The 23,518-nt window shown below is 50.0% G+C and overlaps 2 long non-coding RNA genes across 2 annotated transcripts; one reads left to right on the top strand and one right to left on the bottom strand.

Annotated features, from left to right (window-relative positions):
• Positions 1–10,974: 10,974 nt before the first annotated feature.
• LOC128779372 (uncharacterized) lies at positions 10,975–21,349 on the bottom strand. The gene is made up of 3 exons (XR_008425263.1): positions 21,146–21,349; positions 16,047–16,180; positions 10,975–11,498 (listed from the first exon to the last, which is right to left on the bottom strand). It is a non-coding gene; the product is annotated as an uncharacterized lncRNA (long non-coding RNA).
• LOC128779373 (uncharacterized) lies at positions 19,207–22,060 on the top strand. Its single transcript, XR_008425264.1, has 3 exons — positions 19,207–19,938; positions 20,051–20,268; positions 21,957–22,060. It is a non-coding gene; the product is annotated as an uncharacterized lncRNA (long non-coding RNA).
• The last annotated feature ends 1,458 nt before the right edge of the window (positions 22,061–23,518 follow it).

A 23,518-nucleotide genomic window follows, 5' to 3' on the forward strand; every position in this document is an offset into this window, starting at 1 on the left:
AGTAGGGTCCACCCTGACGACCTCGACTTGACTAATTACACCTGCAACAACCTCATTTTTAAATTAAGTCCTTTTCCGACATCCTAGGGGTTAGGACTTCAACATGGGAGTTTGGTGGGGAGACACAAGCCATCCCCTAACACTTGTTATTAACCAAGCGCCCACAGAAGCATGAGCACAGCACCCCAGGAACACCGTCCTTGGTCCGTGTTGTCTTCTTGTAAGCCAAGTGCAGATTTCTGCAGGTTCTCAGACCGCAGAGCCCAGCGAACCCCTGAGGAACCTGCTCGAAACACAGGTTTCTGGATCCCAGCTCTAGAGGGGCTGACTCACCAAGTCTGGGGGAGAGCCCAGAACTCCGTATTTTTTAAAAACAAGCACCTGAGGTGCTTCCGATGCAGGTGGTCTCCGCATTGAGAGAAATCCGGGTGTGGGCTGGGGAATGGTTTTATTACGAAAGGCCCTGGCCCCAGCTGCCTGTGGGACATGGGATGGAGCGAAGCAGAGGTTGGCAGAACATTAAACGCAGAGTGGCAGCATCTTTATGTCTGAGTAGGGAAGACGTTTTGCTCAGGTGCCTTACCAGTTAAAAATAGGGATTGGTTAGAAATACACTGTGGGCTAAATTTGAATCTATACAGAGTTTGGGGGACACTCCCTTCCACATCAGGAGTCGTCCATTATTCCTCCCGTCAGCCAGAGCTTTCTGTTCATGGGAAGCAGCCAACACTCCACAGGCAAGAGGTACCCCCAAAAGCTGGTGTGCAAGTGTGGCTTTGCATCCGCCCCGTCCCCCTTCCTGATCATCCCCCTTCTCATCATCCTTCTGCGCCCCGCCCCCCGCCATCTCATCACCCTCTCACCTTCTCAGGGAGGATCTTGACTCGAAGACTTTTTCTTGGTTCTCTCTGATGGTCGGTTGTCTTCTCAAAGCACAATGCATCTGGTTTTCCCGTTTACTCTCCCCTTCCCCATATTGTAGCAATACTCTAGTATTAGCTGGACAAGGAGCTCGGAGCCCTCTGACCCTGGAGGTAAATTTTCTGAGGGCACAGAACTTCCCTTCCTTGTTCTCCTTATTTATTTATTTATTTCCTGTAGAACCTGCTCCAGTGCCAGGCCCAGTTTAGGTGCCCTGAAATTTTGTGGAATGGATGGATGGATGGATGGATGGGTGAATAGAAGCTGGTAGCACCTGTAAGGAAACAGTAAAGATAACCATGGAGAATAGGTGGAGCCTCTACTAGGGGTGTCTAAACTTTTGGCGTCTCTGGGCCACACTGGAAGAAGAAGAGTTGTCTTGGGCCACACATTAAATACACAAATACTAATGAAAACTGATGAGCAAAAAAAAGGTTTTAAGTAAATTTACTATTTCATGTTGGGCCGTATTCATAGCCATCCTGGGCCACATTCAGCCCACGGGCCACGGGTTGGACACCCCTGTAACCATCTCAGGTGAGCCCACAACCTGTGTAAAGGTGAAAAGCCAGGATCCCAAGGAACAGGTGTGTCACACCCGGGGGCCAGACTCAGGGGCGCTTATACTTAGTTTTCTTCTGTGAGTTTTCTTTCCAACCCCCTTCTTACTCAGCTTAAGAGTTTCACACTGCATTTGTGCAAAGAGGGCCTTTCCTTACTACTGACCTTAAGGGAACTGGAAACTTTGTGGGAGACGTGGTGTTGGAACTTGGGGCTCTTTGGGACCCAGTATGCACTGGGGCTTGGCGGTGTGTGTGGGATGTGTGCCTGACGGACCAGCAAGGGAGCGATGGCCCAGGAGCGACTCTTTTCTTGGGCAGCTTTGTCTAGAGTTGAAAATTACCCCAGAGAGATAGGAGGGTGGTCCGATCCTGGAGGGCTGGCCATCCTATTAAAAATTACTTTCAACGTATTTTTAAAAAAGATTAATTAATTTTTAGAGAGAGGGGAAAGGAGGGAGAAAGAGAGGGAGAGTTCTCACAAATCTGCAAAATGGGACATTGATGTGTGGTTGCCTCTCGCGCGCCCCTTACTGGGGACCCGGCCTGCAACCCAGGCATGTGCCCTGACTGGGAATCCAACTGGCGACCTTTTTGGTTTGCAGGCTGGTGCTCAATCCACTGAGCCACACTAGCCAGGGCTCAACTTATGTTTTGATGTGTGATCTTGCTTAAATCTCAGCCCCAGTGGGAGCGCCGGACCGCTGCAATGTGGCTCTCCTGGCTTCACAGCACAGGTCCCTGTAGTCAGGACCCCGAGGCGCTCCCTCTCTTCCTGAACGGTAGACTCCAAGCCCATTGCTAGGCGTGTGGAACAGCGAGCTTTAAAGCTGCTTGGAAATCCGTGATAAGAAACTCAGAGAATATTTGAATCTCTCCGGGCTATCATATTTTTAAGGTCCTAATTAAAGGAATAAAGTTACGGAACAAATTCATTAGGGAATTAAATAAACCCCAGCTATTTTTGTTATTTTCCTGGTCAAGTGGTGCCCCCTGGTGGTACTTTGATGTACTCTCCTGGATGCGTGTTTCCCAGGTGGTGCTTTGTGACAAAGCAAGACCCACCAGCAAAAACAGGCCCAAGAACCCCCCAGTTAGGCCCAGAACCATGATTTATGAAAGTGCTTTGGGTTAATTTGTGTCCCCACAAAGATATGTTGGAGGCCTAACCCCTGGTACCTGAGAATGTGACTCATTCGACAATCAGGTCTTTGTGGATGTAGTGGAAGAAGTTAAGGTCAGTGGACCTTTAATCCAGCCCACCTGGTGCCTTACCGGAAGAAGAGACAGACACACAGGCAGCAAGCTCCCGGTGAGGATGGAGGTCGAGATTAGGGGCAGCTACACGCCAAGGGACATGCAAGATTGTCATCGATGCCAGACGCTGGGGGTCCAAGGGTGGGGGAAGCAGATTCCCCCTCAGAGCCTCTCGAAGGAACCAAGTTCGTGGACACCTTGACTTGGGACTTCAAACCTGTGGGACTATGAGCGAATAAACTTCTACTGCTTCAGTCGTTCAGTTTGTGCTACTTTGGGACGGCAGCCTCAGCAAACTAACAGAGAGTCTGGGATCCTGAGTCCCAGCTACTGCTTACTACCTGGGTGGCCTTGGGCCGATCATTTCAATTTCTCCGAGCTTTGATTTTACTGACTAAGCAATGGAGGGATGCAAAAGTGTTTTCCTACCCCAAGGTTCTCGTGAGGATGCCGTGTGAGCATGCATGTAAACACATGTTCATGGCAGGGCATTGTGCAAATGTTACATACTTATGTGAAGGAAGCGGGGGTGTTGCTGTGTCAACGGCTGAGCTAGGCTCCAAAGTCAGTCTACGTGGAGCCGTGTGTGGAAATGTCATAATGGAGAACATCGTGAACACTTGATTCTCCAATGAGCCAAAGGCGGCGATGCCCAGGAATGGAGCGGGAATAAGTGAAAGGGGTCAGCCATTTATTGCTCTTTAACAAATCACCCCAGAACTTAGAGTCTGAAAACAGTAGACAGTTCCTGCTTCTCCCAGTCTCTGTGGGTCAGCGGTCTGGAGGTCGCAGTGAGGGAGTTTTGAGCAGGACTAGGGCTCCGAAGGCAGAAGCAACTGGGTTTGTTGAGAGATGAGATGTGGGATGGGAGAGAAAAATGCATCTGGGTTTTGACCTGAGCAATGGGGCAAACACGATCCTTTTCTCGGAGAAAGAGAAGACGTCAGGAGGGGCTGATTTGGAGAGGGTTCCAGTTATCTGTGGCCGAGGAACACACCGTCCCCAACGTGGTGGCTTCAGACAACAACAGGCACAGTTCCACTCACAAATCTGCAAGGTGGGCCGAGCTCAGCGGGGACTTGCTGGGTGCAAGTAGTGCTCACCGGGACAGCTCAGATTCCCGTCTGCTATGGAGGCCGGCTGGTGGCTGGGTCCTCCCCTGGGCTGCCGGCCTGGACTCCTCCACCTGGCCTCTCTGTGTAGCAGCCTCAGAGCAGGTGGCTGTGCCTGAGGGTGAGCCTCCTGAAGACATACATTTCAAGGGGAGGCGATAAGGATCAGGTCCTCAATGTGGGGGGGGGACGGGGGGGGGAGGGTCAAGGTCAAGGTCACAGGACAGAAGAGCATGTGGGATGGGAGCTCCTGTGCCCATCTTTGGAAAATGCTGTCTGCCATGGGATGGATGTAGAAACCAAGATTTGCAAAGCGTGACTGCGGTGTCGAGGATGCAGGTGGGTGGGTGAGTCGAGCGGCCAGTCAGAGAAAGAAGTTCTGGAGGCTTTAGTATACAGCTGGTACTTAAAGCCACCTGGAACGAGTGGAGGGAGGGAGAGGGAGACAGAGTGGGTGACAAGGAGGAGGGGAGACTATTAAGCATTGCATTATCTACTATTTATTTATTTTGCATTTGGGGGATAGTCCGTGGATACTGCACCGTAGGGCTCACTCCTTGTATTAACATAGAATTCAGTTCATTCAGTTTGTGACTCTGCGTTTTTAGACCTAACACAGCCTCTTTTGTCCAGGGAAATGGGCCTCTCTGCTGTGCGTTGGAGAGCCTTCAGGTTTTCCCCGAACACCAGCAGCCATAAGCAATCAGAGTTTTATAAAACCTAAAACCCCTCACAACTGGCTATATTGAGAAATAAAGAAATGAATTATTTCCCTGTTAAGCAACTTCATGTCAGAGTAAGAAAGAACAAGAGATTATGTTGGTTAAAGTGTTCTCTGGAGGTTTTTAAAAAAATGAGTGAAGAAAGCCACTTTTCATCCCTAAGAGATCAGATGAAGCTTAAAACCAAGGCTCTAGTTAAGCATCAGATCTGTATTTTATTATCAGACTAAATGCCAGCCTGTCAAAAAAAAAAAAAGACAAAACATAAGATTCTCAGCACAGCCGGTAAAATCTTTTGTACATAATCTGGCCCTTTCCTTTCCAGCCTCACCCAATAGCACCCCCGCCCCCCCTATTCTATCTGGCTGTTGCATACGTTCCTCTCAACACATCACAGCTGTGCACCTCTCCATGGTGAGAGTTTGCCCACTCCCGGCAAACTCCAACTCATCCTTCAAAGTCCAGCTTAGATGTCATCTCCTCTACCAAGCCGGCCTTCTCTAGTCCTGTAGTGCTTGTCCTGAGCCTATAGCTGTCCCTCAAAGGCAGGAAACCCGGTTGCTCTTTTTGGCAGTGCCAGCACACAGCAATGCTGGGCACGAACAGGTGCTCGCCACGTTTTGCTGGTTTGGGAGTGGACACGCTGAAACGTTAACAGTGCTCTCTGGTGCGGAAGAGCACTTGGATTCTGTCCCATGTCTTGGGTCCTGCTTCTAAGACTTGCCTGAGTGGCTGGTCCGTCAGCACTGACCCCTCCGTTGAGAAGTTTCTCAGCCGTAGGAAAGCCTCAGGGCAGGGACCAGACAGCTCATCCCCAAGCCTGGGGCGTGCGTGGGTGGTTTCTGCCTGCTCCACAGGTGGGCCTGAAGGAGCCTGCAGCTCACCAGTTCCCTAGTTACCTAGGAGGCCGGCTCCTACCTATCTGTTGACTTCTGTTCAGAAGCTCTGAGCTTTCGGGAACCCATGGGCTTAGCAAATTACTTTGATTACCTAGATGCATTGGCTACAGAAGTTGGTCCGAATATCTTAGGAGGCTTGAAGGGAAAGGGCAGAAGGACAGTGTCGTGGCTATGACAACCAGTGACCTTGTCCTCAGGAAGCTCTATCGCAGCAGAAGGGATGCTTTCGGAAGCCCCTGCGTGGCAGTTACTGCAGACAGTCACTCACTTCCAGGACTTACGAAGAACATACTCTGCTTGGGTGTGAGAGGGATGAGCCGTCCCCAGAAGGCTGAGGATTTGGGGGAGGGAACAGAGGTGCCAGTCCGTATCGGGTAGTGGCTGTCACTGCTGAGAAATAAAGGGACATTATTTCTCCTTCAACTGAAGGGACAAAAAAGGGTCCCGTCCTCTGTTGTCATAGAAAGAAAGCATCAGGAAGGAGCTATTTGAGGTATGCAGGCCCCTTTACAATGATGGGGAGATTTCTGGTCTCCAGTCCCACAGGGTGTGAACGGTCCCGGCATGTGGGTGACGGTTCAGCTGTCACCTACAGGCTGCTGGGCTCACAGACATTCCCCTGAATGGCCTGGGGAGTGTGGCTCCCTCCTGGGGAATTGCCAACATGGAGAGAGGGGCACAGTGACCACACAGGGAGCCAGGAAGCCCAGGTCCAAATGCAGGCGAGGAGGAATCTGGGGGAGACAGCGGGGAGCTGCTGGAGGGAGGCAGTGAAGGCAACAGGGTGGTGGAGCCAGACCTGGGAACCACGGAGGCCCAATCCAGGGAGGGAAGCTGGGGGAAACTGGCACCTCGCCTTGTCTTGACACAGGATCTGGGGCTGATGGGGACAAAGAACAGCTTTGGTTCAGTGCCAGGATGGGCAGGGCAGCCAGGGCGTGCTGGCGGAATTCCCTGCCAGGTTCAGCCTCACTTTCGCTCCCCAGCAGCACCTTGGACTGAAACACACAATGATACCTGTGTACACCTGGGCGGGACTGGGGAGGGTATTTCCCAACCAGGAGATGACCCAGTGACCTGTGTGTACCCCAGGGGCTGTGCTGGGAAGAGAGGGCGACCAGCCGGCTGGATGCTGGATGTTTTACCGGCCAGGTTCCTAAGTCGTTGGAGGTGTCTGTGCCTCCAGAAAGATGCCGTGATTGGCGTCTATTCTAGAAGATAAAACGCCCTTGCTTTTCTACTGCCACGGAGTCCTGTTTGGACCAAGGAGCAGCCAGCATTGGACACTTCCAGCCTTCAGTCTGTGCATCTTTGGATTCTTGTGACCAGGCACAGGAGGAAGGGACTGTAGATGCCACGAGGGCAGGCCCAGTGTCTGTTCTGCCTCTCCCTGTGGCATCACCTGTGGGTGGCCCGTCGCCAGGCTCCCTGTGCTCCACATATATTTGCCGAATGAATGAATGGATGAATGGACACTCCTCCCCATCCCCCATCTCTGTGGCTTTAAATGTTAGAACCCTGGCTCTCGTTTCCACCAGGCGGGCTAGGGGCTTTCTTTTGAGGCCCATTCCCCAGGCCCGTGCAGTTTCTTCCCTTCAGCCTCTTCCCTGAGCAGAGGCGAGGAGCGAGGGCGGGTGGGGAGGAAGTGAATCTGAATCGAACTGAAAGTCACCCCAGCCCCAGCGCTCATGGTTTCTCCCATCGTTCTCTTGTGTTAGTTACGTTGCCGTGCGCCACTTTACCCCCAAATTCCAAGGGTTGGGAATCTGGGAGTGGCTTAGCGGGGTGACTTTGACTCAGTGTCTCTCCCAAGGTCAAGCTGTTGGCCAGGGCTGCAGCCATCAGAGGGCCTGACTGGGGCAGGGAGGGCTGCTTTGAAGAAGGTGAACTCGCGAGATTACCGACTCACCACGTAGGCCTCCCAGAAGCTGGCTGTTGTTGGAACAGGCGATGAGAGAGAGAGAGAGAGCGAGCGAGCTGTGCCCTGTACGACTTGGTCTGTGACACCCAACAATGCCGTTGTAGGGGACAGGAAAATCCCCCCCTTCCCCTCTTTGTTCTCATGGCTGGCTGAGTACGTAAAATGGCATAAGGCAGATTAACAGTAGAAAATCAAGTTTTGAATACACATATGGGGAAGTTATATAAGCATAAAAAAATTCTAAAGCCAGACAGGCCAAATGAGGTAGAGTTGTCATTCTGGACTAGGGAGAAGGAGGCAGAGGCCTGGGGCCTCAGGGGGAAGGGAGGCCGTTCGCAGGGTGATGAGAGTTAATATGCAGTAAGCAAATGTTTGCACTTTGATGGCTGCCTTGCTAGGTTCCTCCCTGGGTACCACACCTTGCTCACATCGCGCTGTGCGGAGGTCTTCGGAACTGACCTTCCATCGCGATTTCCTTTAGGCAGTTGGGGGAAGGTCAGAGGTTCTTCCTGAAGCTTCTGGGCCTTGATTGTTTTCAGCCCAAAATAATCTACAGGCCAGAGTGGCACAGCTTGGAGGGCCTGGCCCTGAACCCCACCCCTGCTTTTGCCCGTGTTACTCATTAGAGGCAAGCAAGCACGTTCTGCCCACAAATGGCAGGCGATTAAGCTCCACCTCCCAGAGGGAGGAGGCTCAGAGATTTTGTGGGTCTATTTTTAAGGCTTCACAGACTTCTGTCAGAGCCTCCCAGTCCCTGCCTCCTGCCTCGTTCCTGCACCTCACCCCGTTGCTCCTTCTCTCACAAGTCAGTTGATTGTTAGCTTTCGAATATGTTCACTGATTCTAAACGGAGTTGTAAGCTGCTTGTAGGTCCTATTGGTTCCAGGAATCTGGTATCAATATCTATTTTTCCCCTTAATGCGGTATCTTTCAGGAAGCACCCCGAAACGTGTTGATTTAATCCACACCAAAGCAGAGAGGACTCCCTGGGTCCTAGCGTGCTTCAGGTTTTAGAAAGGGACAAAAAAATTATCACTCTAGAAAGTGGCTCTTTAACCTCAGGGAGGGGATCTGCTGGGAGGGAGCTGGGGGAGTTCCATAGTGTCACAAGGTGATTCTGCCTGGGGTGGGAGGGTGGGGGAGGTCAGGGTGGAGAAGAAGAGGAACTTACTCTGGCCCAAGGCAGCCGTAGTGTGAGCTGTTCCTCTCTCTTAGTCTTTCTGTTTCTCTCTCTGTTTAGGTGTCTCAGCTCCTGCCCCCACCCTCACCCCCTCCCATGTGTGTGTGTGTGTGTGTGAGCGCTCGCGTGTGCACGTGTGCTTGCTCTGTGTCTTAAACTAGCATTCTGAAGGTCCCCCCCCCCCCTTTGCACGGTCTGCACCTCTTCTGATTCTCAGAAGCTCTTCTCTCTCTTTCCCTCTCTGACTCCCACTCCCACCCAGAGGTTATTGTTAGCACATTGTTGGACAGTTGCTTGCTTCATGTAAATAAACAAGAAAGCAAACGTGCATCTCTGCATAATGTAGTGGTAGACTTTGTTTAAAGAGAATGTATTTCAAACAGGGCATAAGAGAAAAGGTTTCTTAAATAAAACTTGTTTGCCTGATTCTCAAAGCAATACATATTAAGTCCAGAGAATTTTGCCGTGGCTGGTGTACTCAGTGGATTGAATGCCAGCCTGTGAACCAAAGGGTCACTGGTTTGATTCCCAGTCAGGGCACATGCCTGGGTTGTGGGCCAGGTCCCCAGTAGGGGGTGTGTGAGAGGCAACCACACACTGATGTTTCTTTCCTTCTCTTTCTCCCTCTCTTCCCCTCTCTCTAAAAAATAAATAAAAAAAAAATCTTGAAAGAAAAAAAACTTTAAGTCCAGAGAATTTGGATTTTATGAGAACACAAAAAAGAAAATTACAATTATTTATTATTTCATAATCAGAGATTACTGAGGTTGACATGACGATACATGTAGTTTAGTCTGTTACACGCATGCACATCTACACACATGTGCACACACACTCGTGCGACATACTGTATGTATTGTTTCATGATCTAACCTCTTTCACACTGACATTGTACGACAAGCCTTTTCCCACGCTAGTATTTTTCTATAAAAATATTTTACATTACTCCATAGCATTCTACTATACGATTATATCCAAATTTATTGAACTTGCTATTATTAGACATTTAAGATTATACACACCCCCTCCCTTTTGCAGTTAAGAAGATCCTATGTTGAACTTTCTGGTGCTTAAGTCTTTGTCCACATCTCTGGTGCCTGCCTTAGCAGGACTCTTACCAGTGAAGCGGGGGGGTGGGGGGGGGGCCGCGAGTGGGTGCACCCTGAAGATTCCCCGTGCGGAGAGCCACGCGCACCCTCGGAAACGTCGTGCTGATTTCCACTCCTGTCCCCACAGTGTGGGGATGCTGCTGCCCACCCTCTGGACATTGGCTATTGTCACACTTTATTTGTTACTGCTTTTTAGTTCAATTCTATTGTGATCAGCAAATAAATACACTGTGTCTGGACCCAATCCCTTTAAGTTTATCGAGATTGTTTTATAGGCCAGAATGTAGTCATTCTTGGTGAACATTCCAGGCACCCTTGCAAAGGATGTGGATTCTGTTACTGGACAGCCTGTTCTGTGGGAATCAGGTCAAGTGGGCTGATAGTGTTGTCGAAATCTTCCTTGCTGACCTTCTGTCTGCTTGTTCTACCAACTGCTAACAGAGAAATGTTGGAATCCCCCACTGTAACTTTGCATGTGTCTAGTCTTCTTTTCTCTCAGCTTCTGCTTCCTGTGTTTGGAAGCTGTTATTACAGGGACTACATTTTTGGCCTTGTTATGTCTTCCTGAAGAATTGACTCATCGGTCATAACATAATGTTGTTCATCTTTATTCCTGACCATACTCTTTGTCCTGAAGTCTGTTCTGCCTGCTATAAATGGAGTCTCCACAGCTCTTTTTAGTTCAGCGTTGTCTGTAAGGCGCTTCTTGTACCAGCCTCTTATTTTTGACTTGTAATCTATTTATGCCTTTATATTTAACGTGGGTTTCTCATAGACATTGAACATTGAGACTCCTTTGTTAAAAAGTCTGCCTGACAGTCTCTGCCTTTTACCTGGAGTGTTGAGGCCATTTATTTAATGTAACTTTTGATGCAGTTGGTCGCGATTATTATCTTGCATTTTCCTGCTATTTGTCCCATCTGTTCTTTGTTTCTTCTTTCTTTTTTGCTGCCTTGTTTTGAATTAATTGAATACTTTTTACAATTCTATTTGTCTTTGCTCTTGGCTTATTAGATATGCCTCTTTGTTTTATTATTATTCTTTAGTGGTTGTTCTAGGGCCTACAATATATGTCTTCACTTTATCAGTCTCCCTTGCAGAGTGTAAGAACCCTGCAACAGGCCTTGGCTGGGTAGCTCAGTTGGTTAGAGCATCATCCCAGTACACCAAGGTTGGGGGTTCGGTCCCCGGTCAGGGCGCATGCAAGAAGCAACCGACGAATGCATGACTACGTGGGACAATAAGCCAATGTCTCTCTCTCTCTCATAAATAAAAATAAGAAAAAGAGCTGTACAACCATATATTTGCATTTCTGCCTCCCCCCCTTCTGCTGTTCTTGTCATATGTATTTTATGTCTGTATGTTTTATAAATCCCCAAAATACTTTGAAGTTTTTTGCCTTAGACCAAGTGTTGGCAAGTTTTTTCTGTGAAGAGCTGGACAGTAACTATTTTAGACTTGAATGCAGCCAATCTCTGTTGCGATTACTTACCCCCAGAGGTGAGGCTTGGGTGTGACTTCAGAGCGCCTTTGGCCACAGGTACCGCCTCCCCGCCTCCTCGTCTTCCACTCCTCTGGACTCCTCCTGCTTCGCAAACCCGAATGAGTGAAGTGACGGGTTGACAGGCTAATTACTTTGTTGCTCCAGGCCTGGAACAGGGAGTCTCAGCCTCTTCCTGGCTTCCTAGGATTCCGGGCTTCTGAGGTTTCTGAACCACCTGTTTCCTCCGTCTTCCACCTTCCAAAGTCCCAAGAAGGAAGTTTGGTGGGATTATGTGAAAACCATATAGATGACATTTTCTCATTCTAGCTTCTCTCTGGAACACAGTTTGTGAAGTGAGAATTAACGTGTGCCCTGGACACTTCTGGTTTCCACCTTGTTGTCCAAGTGTCATTATCAATCGCATCCCTATTTGCTCACAAAGAAGGCTTATTAGGTGAAAAACTATATTGTCATCTGAAGCTAAGAGACGTCAGATTCAATGTTGCGCCCGCCCAATCGGTTTTCTCATCTGTTAAATAACTGTAACAACAGCTCTTACAAACGTTAGGCAGGGGGATGAAAGAGTAGAAGGAAGTGCTTTGACCCTGCTAGAAGAAATTCACTCTAGAAGTCCAAGCCAGTTTATTATTCTTATTATAACTTTTATTATGCCCGCTGGCTTGTAACAGATGTACTCTGATTTAGGCACTAGCTCAAACTCTAGGTCAGGGTTATAATTTTCTGTGTCTAATTATTTACACTTATGAATTTACGTATTTTTGGGATGCCTCTCAAACCTTCCCGGGGTAATTCATTCTCTGCCTCCAGCTCCTGAGTCTTGTTCTCACACCCTCATCCCCTGAGCTGCTGCGTGATGTGCAGAATCACCAACATATCCCCGTTCTGTGCCCCCGCAGCCCGTGGGACTCAGCTCGGTGCTGTTCTTTCCCTGTTTGGAACTGTGAGCGTTTAAGCAATAGGAATGGAGACTAACAATGGACCTGGAAAACAGCAGAAAATCGTGGAAGACCTCAAAGCCAAGAGATAGAAAATGTCCAAGTACCGGGAACCATTTGGGTTGTTTCCAGTGTTTGGCTATTGTAAAGCAACTTGCACCCTGGCCCCTGGCTGGGCGGCTTCGTTGGGGGGAGCATCATCCGGGACACCAAAAGGCTGCAGGTTCAATTCCCGGTCAGGATGCGTGTGAGGCGACCAATCTATGTTTCTCTCTCACATTGATATTTTTCTTTCTCTTTTTCCCTCTCTCCCCCGCCCCCTTCCTCCCTCTCTCTCTAAAAATCAATAAAAACATATCCCCAGTGAGGATTAAACAAAAGAAAGGAAACTTGCTATGAATGTTGGGGTAGACACGTGCCCTTATTTCGTTTTGCGTATTTACCTCGGAGTGGACTTAGGGGGCAGGATGTAGGCGTATGTTTTGCTTTAGTAGATAATGTTAAACAGTTTTCAAAAACCCTCAACTTAGGCTCCAACCAAGTGGTGTGTGGGAGTTCAGGTGTTTTACATCTTCACTGACTAGGTAATTTCAGCCCTCTAATTTTAGTCATTCTGACAGGTTTCACATTAATTTTAATAAGTTAACTTGATGCCACAGATACTATTAGATTTTTACCTTGTCCATTTTCATTTAGTTTACTTTAAAAGAAGGGTGCAGGGAGGAGGGGAATAAAGAGGGGGGAATGGGACAACTGTCATAGCATAATCAATAAAATATATTTTAAAAAATAAAGCAGGTCTTTTCATCTTTCTAATCTATAGATACTACATTTTACAGAAATGCCCTACTTCAAGATTTTATACAACATTTTCTAATAAAAAATTCTGGGTGTATTTCCTTAATGGTAATTTTCACCTTTTTATGCCCATGTAGTGTGTTTTACATCCTATGTAGTATGTTCTACATCCCATGTAGTGTGTTTTACATCCCACGTAGCGTGTTTTACATCCCATGTAGTGTGTTTTACATCCCACGTAGTGTGTTTTACGTCCCATGTGGTGTGTTTTACATCCCATGTAGTGTTTTACATCCCATGTAGTGTGTTTTACGTCCCATGTACTGTGTTTTACGTCCCATGTAGTGTGTTTTGACCACTTCTCATTCAACGTAGTTAGTGGTATACAATACCTACCTCGCCTCTAAGTTTTGCTTTATCCAGCACTATTACAATGACGAGGTCCAAATGTTCAGCTGAACTAAGTTCAGCGTGGGTTACTCTTGAACATCCTTTCTTCAGAAGTCAGTTACAGTGTAAAGATTGACTGATATCCTCAACTTACTAGCTGTGTGACCTTGGGCAAGTTTCTTAACCTCTCAGAATGCCAGGGTCCCTATCTGTAGAGCAGGAATAACAAACTCCGACTCTAGGACTGTTGGGGTAGTAAATGAGATGGCTTACATAAACTGTCTACATGCAATACACACTCAGGAAGTATTAGTTTCCCTCCCCGCTGAAAGCCAAGACATTGGTTGGTTCTTTATTACTACAGTTGCCTTGTTAGTTCACAAAGCTGTTAAAAGTGGGCATTTTCTTACTTATCTGCTAACTGCACCCAGCTGATTAGCAAGAAACCAAACTACAGGTTCACCCTGTCCCCAGAAACCTGTTGATTCTGTTTGCACCTCATGTCTTTGTTTGTAGTGCCCCCTGATAGTGGTGCCTTTGCGTGTTCCCTTTTCCTGCCCAAAGTTGGCCCGGTCCCCTACACTGAGAAGGCCAAGCTGGCCCTTCTCACGCCGACCTCTGCTTTGTCTGCAGTCCCACTCTCCCAGTAGCTGGCCATTTGATTGTTTTTGATGTGATGTGTCTCGAACTCATTCTGTTGGCTCATGGCATCGTTAGAATTTTGGAGTTGTCGATGATTCGGATGGATTTTTCCCAGCGAGAATGTAAATTCAGATAGTCCTAAGTAGACCCCCTTTTATACAATGACTCTGCACCCCCCAAATTACTGCTTGGATCACACTAGAATCAAACACCAAGTCAGACTCTGTAGGAGGCACCCTACCTGGAACGGTGGCGTTCACCTGCCCCAAGTTTTAGGGACAGTGTCGGCACCCCACTGCACCCTTTGAAGTAAGTCACAAGCCTCACTTGCTGTTTGGAGTTGTGGAGAAAACAGAGATATGCCAGCCCATTGCACTTAAAGCAAGCGGGGATGGGAGGGGGGTCCTGGCCCAGATCCCAGGCTCCAGAGTTTCTCCTTGAGATGAATTGGTGGGTCACAGCCTGTCTCTGGCCTCCTGTGTCAGGAACAGAATCCCTTTGGTCAGAAGAAGCAGGAGAGGTAAGGCCACATCGGCACTCTGGATGAATTGGGTTTTAAGGGGGGGATTCTTTTTCTACAAGAGCCTAGATAAACTCAGACGACTTCTGGTTCTGGACAAGCGCTCCGTGGGAGCACAGGGAACGCTCCCTGGCTGCCCCGCCCTGGCCCAGCTCCTCCTCCGCTGTGACTGCAGCTCTGAGCTCAGAGAAGGAGCCATGAGGTTTCCCTTCTCCTTGTCACATTGCTTCCTAAGGCCTTTCTCCAGTTTCCAGCCGCCTGGTTTTCATTTCCTGCCTAATTTCTGCTTCTCCCTGCTTTGGTTTTTTTGTGTGTGTATGCTTTTGACTATCGCTACCATATGGAAAACGAGCTACTGTGGTTTTCTCAAAAATAATAAGGCTTTCTAATGTGTTGTGATTTTTATTTCTTTTTTTTGCAGTAGACTTCAAAGGCTTGGCCTAGCATTTAAAGGTGGGGTGGAAAGAATGGGCACTCAGTTGCCGTGGGCAATGGGAATATTCCTCTAGCGCAGCCAGACTGAAGTGGCGTAGTAGAATGTGTTTAAAAGAGAATTTAGCTACCTTAGCGAGTTAACATTTATTTATTCTGTTGACAGTAGCAGGTGTTTGCTCTGAGACTTAGCACTAAAACACGGGAAGGGTGAGTCATAATATCAATCATTTTTTTTTTTCTAACTTCTGGAGTTTTTTTTCAGTTGAGGGAGCGTCTAAGTCAGTGAAAAGAAAGCGGTTGCTTTGCTGATTGAGCAGAGAGCCGAGGAGCAGCAGGAGCTGTGGGCGTGGTTTGGGGCAGGAGGGCCAAGCGCAGGGCGCAGCTTGAGGCCGCTGCAGTGCAGACCCGCCGTGAGAGCGCCGGGCCCTGGCAACTCCTGACTGGTCAAAGGGCCCGCAGGGCTGTCACCGTGATTTAAAGCTCCGAGAATATAAATCAGCGGGAGGGAGGCTGGAGGTGGATGGTGTCATTCTGGCCCTGAAAGGCCTCCATAAATCAGTGACAGGGAGGCCCCAGCAACCTCCCTTCCAGCTGGTTTCCGGCGGCCCTGCTTCCCCCTCTGCTCAGACAAGTGGAAAGGAGTGATTCCTTGAGAGGGTGGGGTGTGGCCAAAGTGGCCTGCCGCGTCCCAGCCCCCAGGTGGGTCTGAGCCGCAGGCTTTACCCCCTGGCGGCAGAGCCTCCGGGCCCTCGTGCCAGGGGTGGGGCTCCAGCTGGTCTTGAGAGGGGTCTGACTTTGGAGATGGGGCCATGGGGGAGCCTTCAATGAAACGGATTGTGTCCTGTTGAATGAACACAATGGGGGTCTCTGAACAGGGGACAAGAATGGTTTGTTCCTTCCTTCTACCCTTTGTGCGTTGTGAACAGAATGTCCCTGGCGCACGTGTGCCCCAGCGTGCCGCCAAAAGCTTAGCTCTTCCCTTGCATAACCCTGGGGGAACGCCGCCAAGTGGCCAGCACTGTGTTCCTCACCTGGAGGCAGGTGAGAGGGCTAAGGCCCTGCCAACATCCCCAGGATGTTTTCAGCTTTAAGGCTTAAAGTTGTCCCCTGCGGCCACCGCCCTCTCTCTGACCCAGCTCACCAACTCCTTTCTCCAGCTGGGGCAGAAATCAGGGCTCAGGGTGTCTTCAGCTCCCCTCTGTAAAGCAGAGCGCCTGCCGTCCTGTCATTATTCCTCTTCGTTCTCTTCTGTTCCAGACCCCAGCAGGCTTTGTACTAATAGGGAAGAACCAAGAGTCACAGTGAGGTCAGCTGTCTTCAACTTTGCCCCCCGAACTCACTTAGCTCTCCTGTCAGGCAAGTAGGCACAACATCATCTGTTAGCAGAAAAGAGTGGGAAGCAGGACCTTCCACGGACCCTCAGGGTCTGAAGAATAAGGTTCAGTTGTCTCTGCACCTCAGCGCATTTGCGTCCACCTCTTCCTTGCAATGCCAGGTTCCTTTCAGATGCCATGAGATTATTACCATGCAGTCCTTCTGCACCTAAGCTTCCTCAGTTTACCCCTTTGCCTCTGAGGGCTGCCAGGCTCAAGGGGGAGGCGAGGTTTTCACCGTGCAGAGGCAGAAAGTCTGCTTCTGGGAGGGGGAGCGTGTGGGGCTTCCTAGGAGGTGGCCAGACACAAGCCGCCTTACCTGTCCAATGTACTGATGCTTCGTTGTTCGTTTGTTCGTTTCCGGTTACCAGGGGGATAACAACAAGCGAGGAGCAGTGGACAGATTACTCCTGGAAACGCTGCCATTGTGCACACCCGGCGAGGCAGAATCATTTGCTTCCTAAGCATGTAATCTGTCTCCCGCAGGTCTGTTGCTTACCGTATCTACCCTCTCTCCCCCAGTGTCTGGCCGTGTGGCCTTCTGCAAGAAACTTTGCATCTCCGTGCCCCATTTTCCACACCTGAGAAATTAATTAATAATAATACCTCATCGGATTGCTGTGAAGATTAGGGAGATAATGAAGATAAAACTCTTAGAATAGGGCTTACTAGGTGCTAAGTACTATTATTCCGCATTAGCTCCAATACTGTTGTGGTTAACCTTCTCTGTATATCCACATGCGGTTTTTATCACCGTTTTTATTTCTAGTCAAGGATCAGGTCTCTCTTGTCTTTGGACTTTGAATTCAGGCTGTGTGAATTCAATCTGAACGGTCGTGTGCGTGTTAGGGACAACTCTCAGGATTCCTTTAGGAAACCAGCTGTTTTGCACGCGCCCCTCCTTGCTTTTCTGTCTCCAGCAGGACATCCTGCAAACCCAGAGCCGTCTCCAGCATGGCTGCCCTTCTGGTTCTTTGTGAGGCATCCTCAGGGTCCTCCGTGCCTGCCCGGGATTTCAGGTGCGCTCGGAGAGGCCGGCAGGGGGCGGTAGGCGGCTGTTTTCCGAGCTCCCAGGTTGGAATGTGTGACCGACAAGTGCGTCTCTTCGTGACTTCCAAGCACAGCACCTGCAGATCTTTCTGTCGGGAAGATAGAAACCTTCCCTGGCGAAGAGCTCACCTTGTACTTCGGTACATTGCAGTTTAGGAGACGGAAAGCGGCACATTATAGTTGTTGAGAGCCTTGCAGTCCGACATACCTGTGAGGAGACATTCTACCTTGAGCAGGTGGCTTAACCTCCCTTAGGCTTGGTTTCTCCCTATGTAAAAACAGGGGAGAACCCACCTTGCTTCATGGGCTTGTTGGAAGAGTCGCTGTGTGGCTGGTAGAGATCTTGGCCATGAAGCGTGTAGCAAATGCCAGCTGTTGTTACTCAGTGGGCACCGTGGCAATTTCGGGGCACTCCGGCCACTCACATCAATCTTTCCTCTCTCCTTGTCCATCCACCTTCTTTTCCCCTTTCTTTGCCCTGCTTTTCCTCGCTGCCTGTCACTGCTTGTATCTGGGGCCTGGGACTAGCCCGATGCCTGCAGGGCCAGGATACCTAGGGACGAGGGGCAACGAGGAGGCTGCCGGGCCATGCAAACCCTTGCCTACTTCCCCTTAACGTTTCAGATGCAGTTTACAAACCTCATCGGGGCTCAGGGTCACTTGGAAGGAAGGCGAAATCAGTCACAGGCCTCTCACCATACCCACCCCTTCTCCCCCCAGCCAAGTATATGGGGTGTCAGCAGGAATTTTTTTAAATCCTCACCTGAGGATATGTTGATTGGTTTCAGAGAGAGAGAGAGAGAGAGAGAGATCCACATGAGAGAGAAACATTTGATCCCTTGCTTCCTGCATGCACCCCCACTGGGGGTCGAACCTGAAACCGAGGTATGTGCTCCCACGGGGAATCGAACCCTCAACCTTTTGGTGCACGGGATGACACTGTAACCAACAAGGCCTCCAGCCAGGGTGAGAGGTCAGCAACATCTAGAGGAGTGTTCTTCATGGCCAGATGCACTGAGCAGGCGGTGCTGTGTGGACCCCTAGGTGCCGTGGCAGCTGTGGGCAGAGCTGCTGTAGGGGACAGGGAACTTGGAGGGGGCGAAGGCACAGCCCCAGCTGGGTCAGAGGAAGGTCAGGCTGAGTGTCCAGGCTTTGCTCCAAGAAACTGTTCAGGTCTGGGCTGAGGCTGGTGGTGCGATTTGGGACATGTTGAGAAGTCTCCATCGTCCTGTCTTCTAAACCTCAAGCGAGGCTTGGTCTGCCCTGAGCCGTGCTTTCTGTCCCTAGGGCTACATTTGGTTTGTTTCCGTTGGAAACCTGCATCTCCCAGTGGAGGGATAAGTGTCCTGGGGCTAGAGTGACTGACTTATCCTGGTTTTGGCCCTGAAAGTCCTAAGTCCCAGGAAACCTTTCTGTGCCAGGGAGCACTGGCCACCTCGTGTGCGTAGTACATTCGGCTTTAACCTCAGATGAGAGAGCCGTGTGGCTCTAGGGTATGACCAGGCGCGAGGGAACCCTGCTCAGGAAGAAATAACCGTGCCATTTCCTCCTTCCACCAGAACCGCTGTTGGCCTTCCTTGGGCATTCCTCACAACTCCTAATGAATGGGGGAGCCAGGCCAAGCCCCATCTTCCAGAGGTCAGCAGCGGGAGGGGCCGACAGCCACTCCTTCCAAAAGAGGACACCCTGGAATGGCTTTCTGTCTGCTCCCAGGAGCCCCTTCTTCAGCCCCAGCCCTCAGGAGCAGAGTGCTGGAGCTTGGCCCCTCCCCCACCCCCCCCACCCCAGGGCAGGCTGCAGCAAGCCCTGCTGGGGAGCAACTCGTGGACCTTTGCCTCTAATTGGCCACCTTTTCTGCACACAGCCACTTCCTCTGCCTGCAGCCGATCTCATAAAAAGCTGGGCTTTCTTCCATACCTTTGAAAAGTTCAAAGGAACCCATATCCTAGGGAGATCTGGCAGCGACAGCACCTGGATCTGAGGGCACGGGGACCTCTGGGTGCCCCCTGCTCTGTGCTGCTTGTCAGTGTCAGGAGCAGGGAGGCCCAACTCCTCCAAAGACCAGCTCTGCTCTGTTTTATGGGATCAGGCTGTGGCCTTTGACCCTCCCTGCTTCTGGCAGCAGGAACCCTCACGGCCACGAAACAGATGTCTAGTCCGTCCGAGAGCCAGTGGGCGATACAGCCAGATTCAGCAGCGATGGAGCTCCACCGTCTGCCTCCACAGCTCTGCGCCCGTTGCGTACCTGCTCTTCTGCAGGGCCCTGGCTGGTGTTTGACTGGGGCGGTGGGGCACAGGTGGGCTTCTCTGAGCCCCAGGCCCAGGTGTATTTAGGTGGGGAGCAGGCTTGCAGGCTCTTGGCCACAGCTCTTGGGCATTGACCGAACTTGGTTCCTCCCCAGCATCCAAGCTGGTGAGGCTTGTGTATAAACATCTTAGATGCTGAGACTCCAGACCATGAGAGAGTTTTGATTGGAGAATGAAACAGCTCTGGCCCTCTCTCTACCTGTTGGCGGCACTTTCAGGGTGTTCAAGAAATTCTTATTGAATGGATGAATAAACCCCTCTTATGGAGCAGGAAATCAGGATTCCCGGTTTAGTTCCTTACAGGTACCCACGAACACGATGGGGTTGGATGGGAATGGGAAAACTCATTTTTAACACTCTTTCTCCCTCCTACTGACTGTTGCTCTCCTCTACCACCTATGAAACCACGTGGCAGATGAATACGAGGTGCTGATGAAATTGCAGGGATGCGCACGGTGGGAGGCTGGTCACCTGCCAGTCCCTGCATCCTGCCTTTTGTCCTGCCTGGCCCTGCCTCGACCCCGCGGGGGTCAGATCACCTTAGGATGGCTCGGTTTGTCGGGGATCTGGACCCCAGGCCCTCTGGGTTTTCCTTTCCTCTCCGACGGAGCCCCTCCTGCAGCCGCTGGGCAGGTATGTGATGTCTGTGTCCGTGTGATTCATGGCATCGTGGGCTGGACGGTCTTCACATCTCCAGCCTCTGGATCATCCAGGATGGAGGGGAGGACCCAACACACACACACACACACGCATACAAATACACACCCACACACCCAGGTACAGTTGACCCTTGCACAACCGGTTGAACTGTGTGGGTTTACTTACATGTGGGTTTGTTTTTTCAGTAAACATGCAGTCGGCCCTCTATATCCCTGGGTCTTGCATCCGTGAATTCAACCAACCACAGATTGAAAACAGTGTTTTGATCTGCTGTTGGGGGACTGGCTGCAGAGGGCTGGCTGTATGTGTTGCTCTATGATTTTATACGAGGAACTTAAGCATTTGCAGATTTTGATATCCAAAGAGGGGGGTGTTGCTGGAATGAAATTCCCGCAGATACTGATGGATGACTGTCGTTAAATTTTGGGGGAGTCAAAACTTATATACAGATTTTCAAGGGCACTGGGCTTGACACCCTTAACACCTGCATTGTTCAAGGGTCCGCTGTGCACACATGCACAGAAACACACGTATACGCAAACACGCACACACTTCACCCCCACCCCTTGCTCCATACACCCTCCCACCAGAGAAGGGGCTGGGCTATGAGAGAAGACATCAACTTTTCATCTGTACTTAATCCCAAGATGCAGTACAATTATCCTGTAGGATTTTTCAATGTATGTCCGATCAAAGTTCCTCTAAGTTTTACTGGTAACAATAGTTTACATGCTATAAAAATAGATGTTCTTTTTAAGATCGGCAGTTCTGAAACGTGGTCGTCTGCTCCAGGCTTGAAGAACTGGAGGCAGCAATATCCCTGAGCGCCTTTGTGCTGTTACTTATTCACTTGCTTCTCAAACCCGTCTCCTAAATCCTGCTTCAGTGTGGGTCACCCCAGCTCTGCCAGGGCTGTGGATGTCATCGCCGAGTCCCCCGTTAATGAGGTGTGAATGCAGTTTCTCCAGCACTAGGGTGATCTGGCAGCATCTCGGATTGTAATCAGTTTTGTGCAAACGAGTAGCCCTGCTGACCAGGCCGGGTGTCTCCCCACAATGCGGGATCAGGGTTCTGAGAAGCCCGTCCCACCCTGCTGACTAGCCTTTACCTTTCGGGGGTGAGGGAGGAAAGGGCTCTTGCTGTCACCATGTGATGAAGGGAACCTGCCAGACTAGTTCTGTCCCTCTGGGCGCTGTGAGCTTGCAGTCACTGCTCGCTCGCTTGCTCTGCCCCTCCGTGCTCCTGGGACGTGAGCACAGCGAACGTGTCTTCCAGGGCCCTTGTGAGGAGCAAATGAAATATTTTGGTAAAATGTTGACACTGGCTTTATCAGCTGCAGTTGTGACCCACTAATGAAATGAATTTGGTGGGTTACGACCAGCATAAAAGTAAAATAAAATAAAACAGACATTGGATATAGGGTTTATTTTGGGGCTGATGAAAATTCTTTTCTTTTCCTTTTTAAAAAACTTTATTTTTGTTGTTTTCTCTTTATTTTTATCGTTGACACTATGACAGATGTCCCCATTCCCTCTTACCCCGTGTGCCCACCTGCCCCCAGCCCCCGCCCCCCTCCCTCTGGCCATCCCCACACTGGTGTCTGTGTGTGCTGGTGATGCACGCATGCTCATTGGCTATTCCCTTCCCCTTCTTTCATCCAGCCCCCTGATGGAAAGTCTTAAAGTTCCAAAATGTGATGGTTGCCCAACTCTGGAAATACACTAAAAACCGTGGAGTCGTGCACTTTCTATGGATGAATTCTGCGGTATGTAGACCCTGTCTCAGCAAAGCTATGTGCGCAAAGAAGGTTGGCAAGCCCTAAAATAATCCATCAAGCTCTGTGTTTAGGATGGTGCATTTTATTTTGGTATGTTAGATTTCAATCGAAGGTTAAATATAAAAACTAGAGTACAATATTCATATACAGTAAGGGCAAGCGTTGTTTTAAGGACGTATGTGTGTAAATGTGTCTCCGTGTATGTGTGTGCTGGGCTGCAGTGAAAATGTTTCTTATCGTTGCCTAAAATGTTAGCGCCCGTTGGCCCCCCTCCCAGTCCGTATAGGCCTTCACGACGGTCACTCCACCCTTCCTTCTCTTCCTTTCCAGAAACACGGAGCTCACCCCAGTGCAGGCCCCGACCTTCGAGTCAGGCCTGTTTCTGACTCAGGGAGCAGGATGCTGACTAGCTGCTCGAGGCCCCCTTCCACATACACACACACGCACGCACACACACACTTACACACACAGTTAAGCCAAGCTCTCTTTTCCAGGTACATAAACCTCTCACCCCGAAAAGGAAGGACAGATAGCTGGCCTGTCCCCAAAGAAAATGTGCCTCCAGGCTTCTGGTTCAGGAGGCTGGGCAGTGTTTGCTTTTCAGTGCTGTCTCCTTGACACCTTCCCCTTTCCACTCTGTGGGAATACCACGCTTTGGGGTTTAACCGAGCTGCCTGCGTGCGGGGACCCTGGGAGAGGTTGACCCGACAGGCAGAGGGCTCCCCAGCCCCTTCCTCCTTTAGGAGTGAGAGCAAGTGGAGCTTGTCGCAGAGCCTGGAAGCACAGTCACGTGGCCATGTGTGTGGGTGGGTGGAGGGTGGGGTCTCAGCCACTGCCGCCACCCCCAGGACACCTGTGAACTGTCGCTCCCCTGAGGTAAGTAGATTAAACCATCCAGTGCCGCTGCGTGACCTTCTGAAGATGACCAAATTGCAAATAGCCTTGAGGGGACGCTATTTCACCAGGGATGAATGGGTGGTGCTTCTGTTGCTTTTCAGTGGTTCTCTTCCCCTGTTGGCTCTCTGCCCACGTGACAGCTTTCCTGTCACGACCCCCAGAGGGGGTTGCATGGATGTGTTGGCTGCAAAGACCACGCTGCAACGAGAGATGGCAGCTGTCTCCTCACTGAAGTCTGGGAAACTGGGAACTGAGTGAAGCATTACGAGAATTTATTCTGGTTTTGCAAGTGCTGGGTTCAAATCCCACTTCATGTTATAGAGGAAGACTGCTACTAATTTGTGTCTACATTACACTGGATTTGGGACAGAGGGTCAGCCTCTGATTGTAAGCAGCTACCCGGGGAGGGCTATGCCAACTCTTCAGACTAGCAAGCGTGGATACTTTACTTGTTTTTTTTTTTTTAACTGCTTTAACTTGTGATTTTATTTTGTTTTTACCAAGTAGATGGTAGAGGGTTGAGGTAGGAGTTAGGCCCCAGGCCTTGCA

Source organism: Desmodus rotundus, chromosome 10 (assembly GCF_022682495.2).
Source record: "Desmodus rotundus isolate HL8 chromosome 10, HLdesRot8A.1, whole genome shotgun sequence".
NCBI classification, from domain to species: Eukaryota; Metazoa; Chordata; class Mammalia; order Chiroptera; family Phyllostomidae; genus Desmodus; species Desmodus rotundus.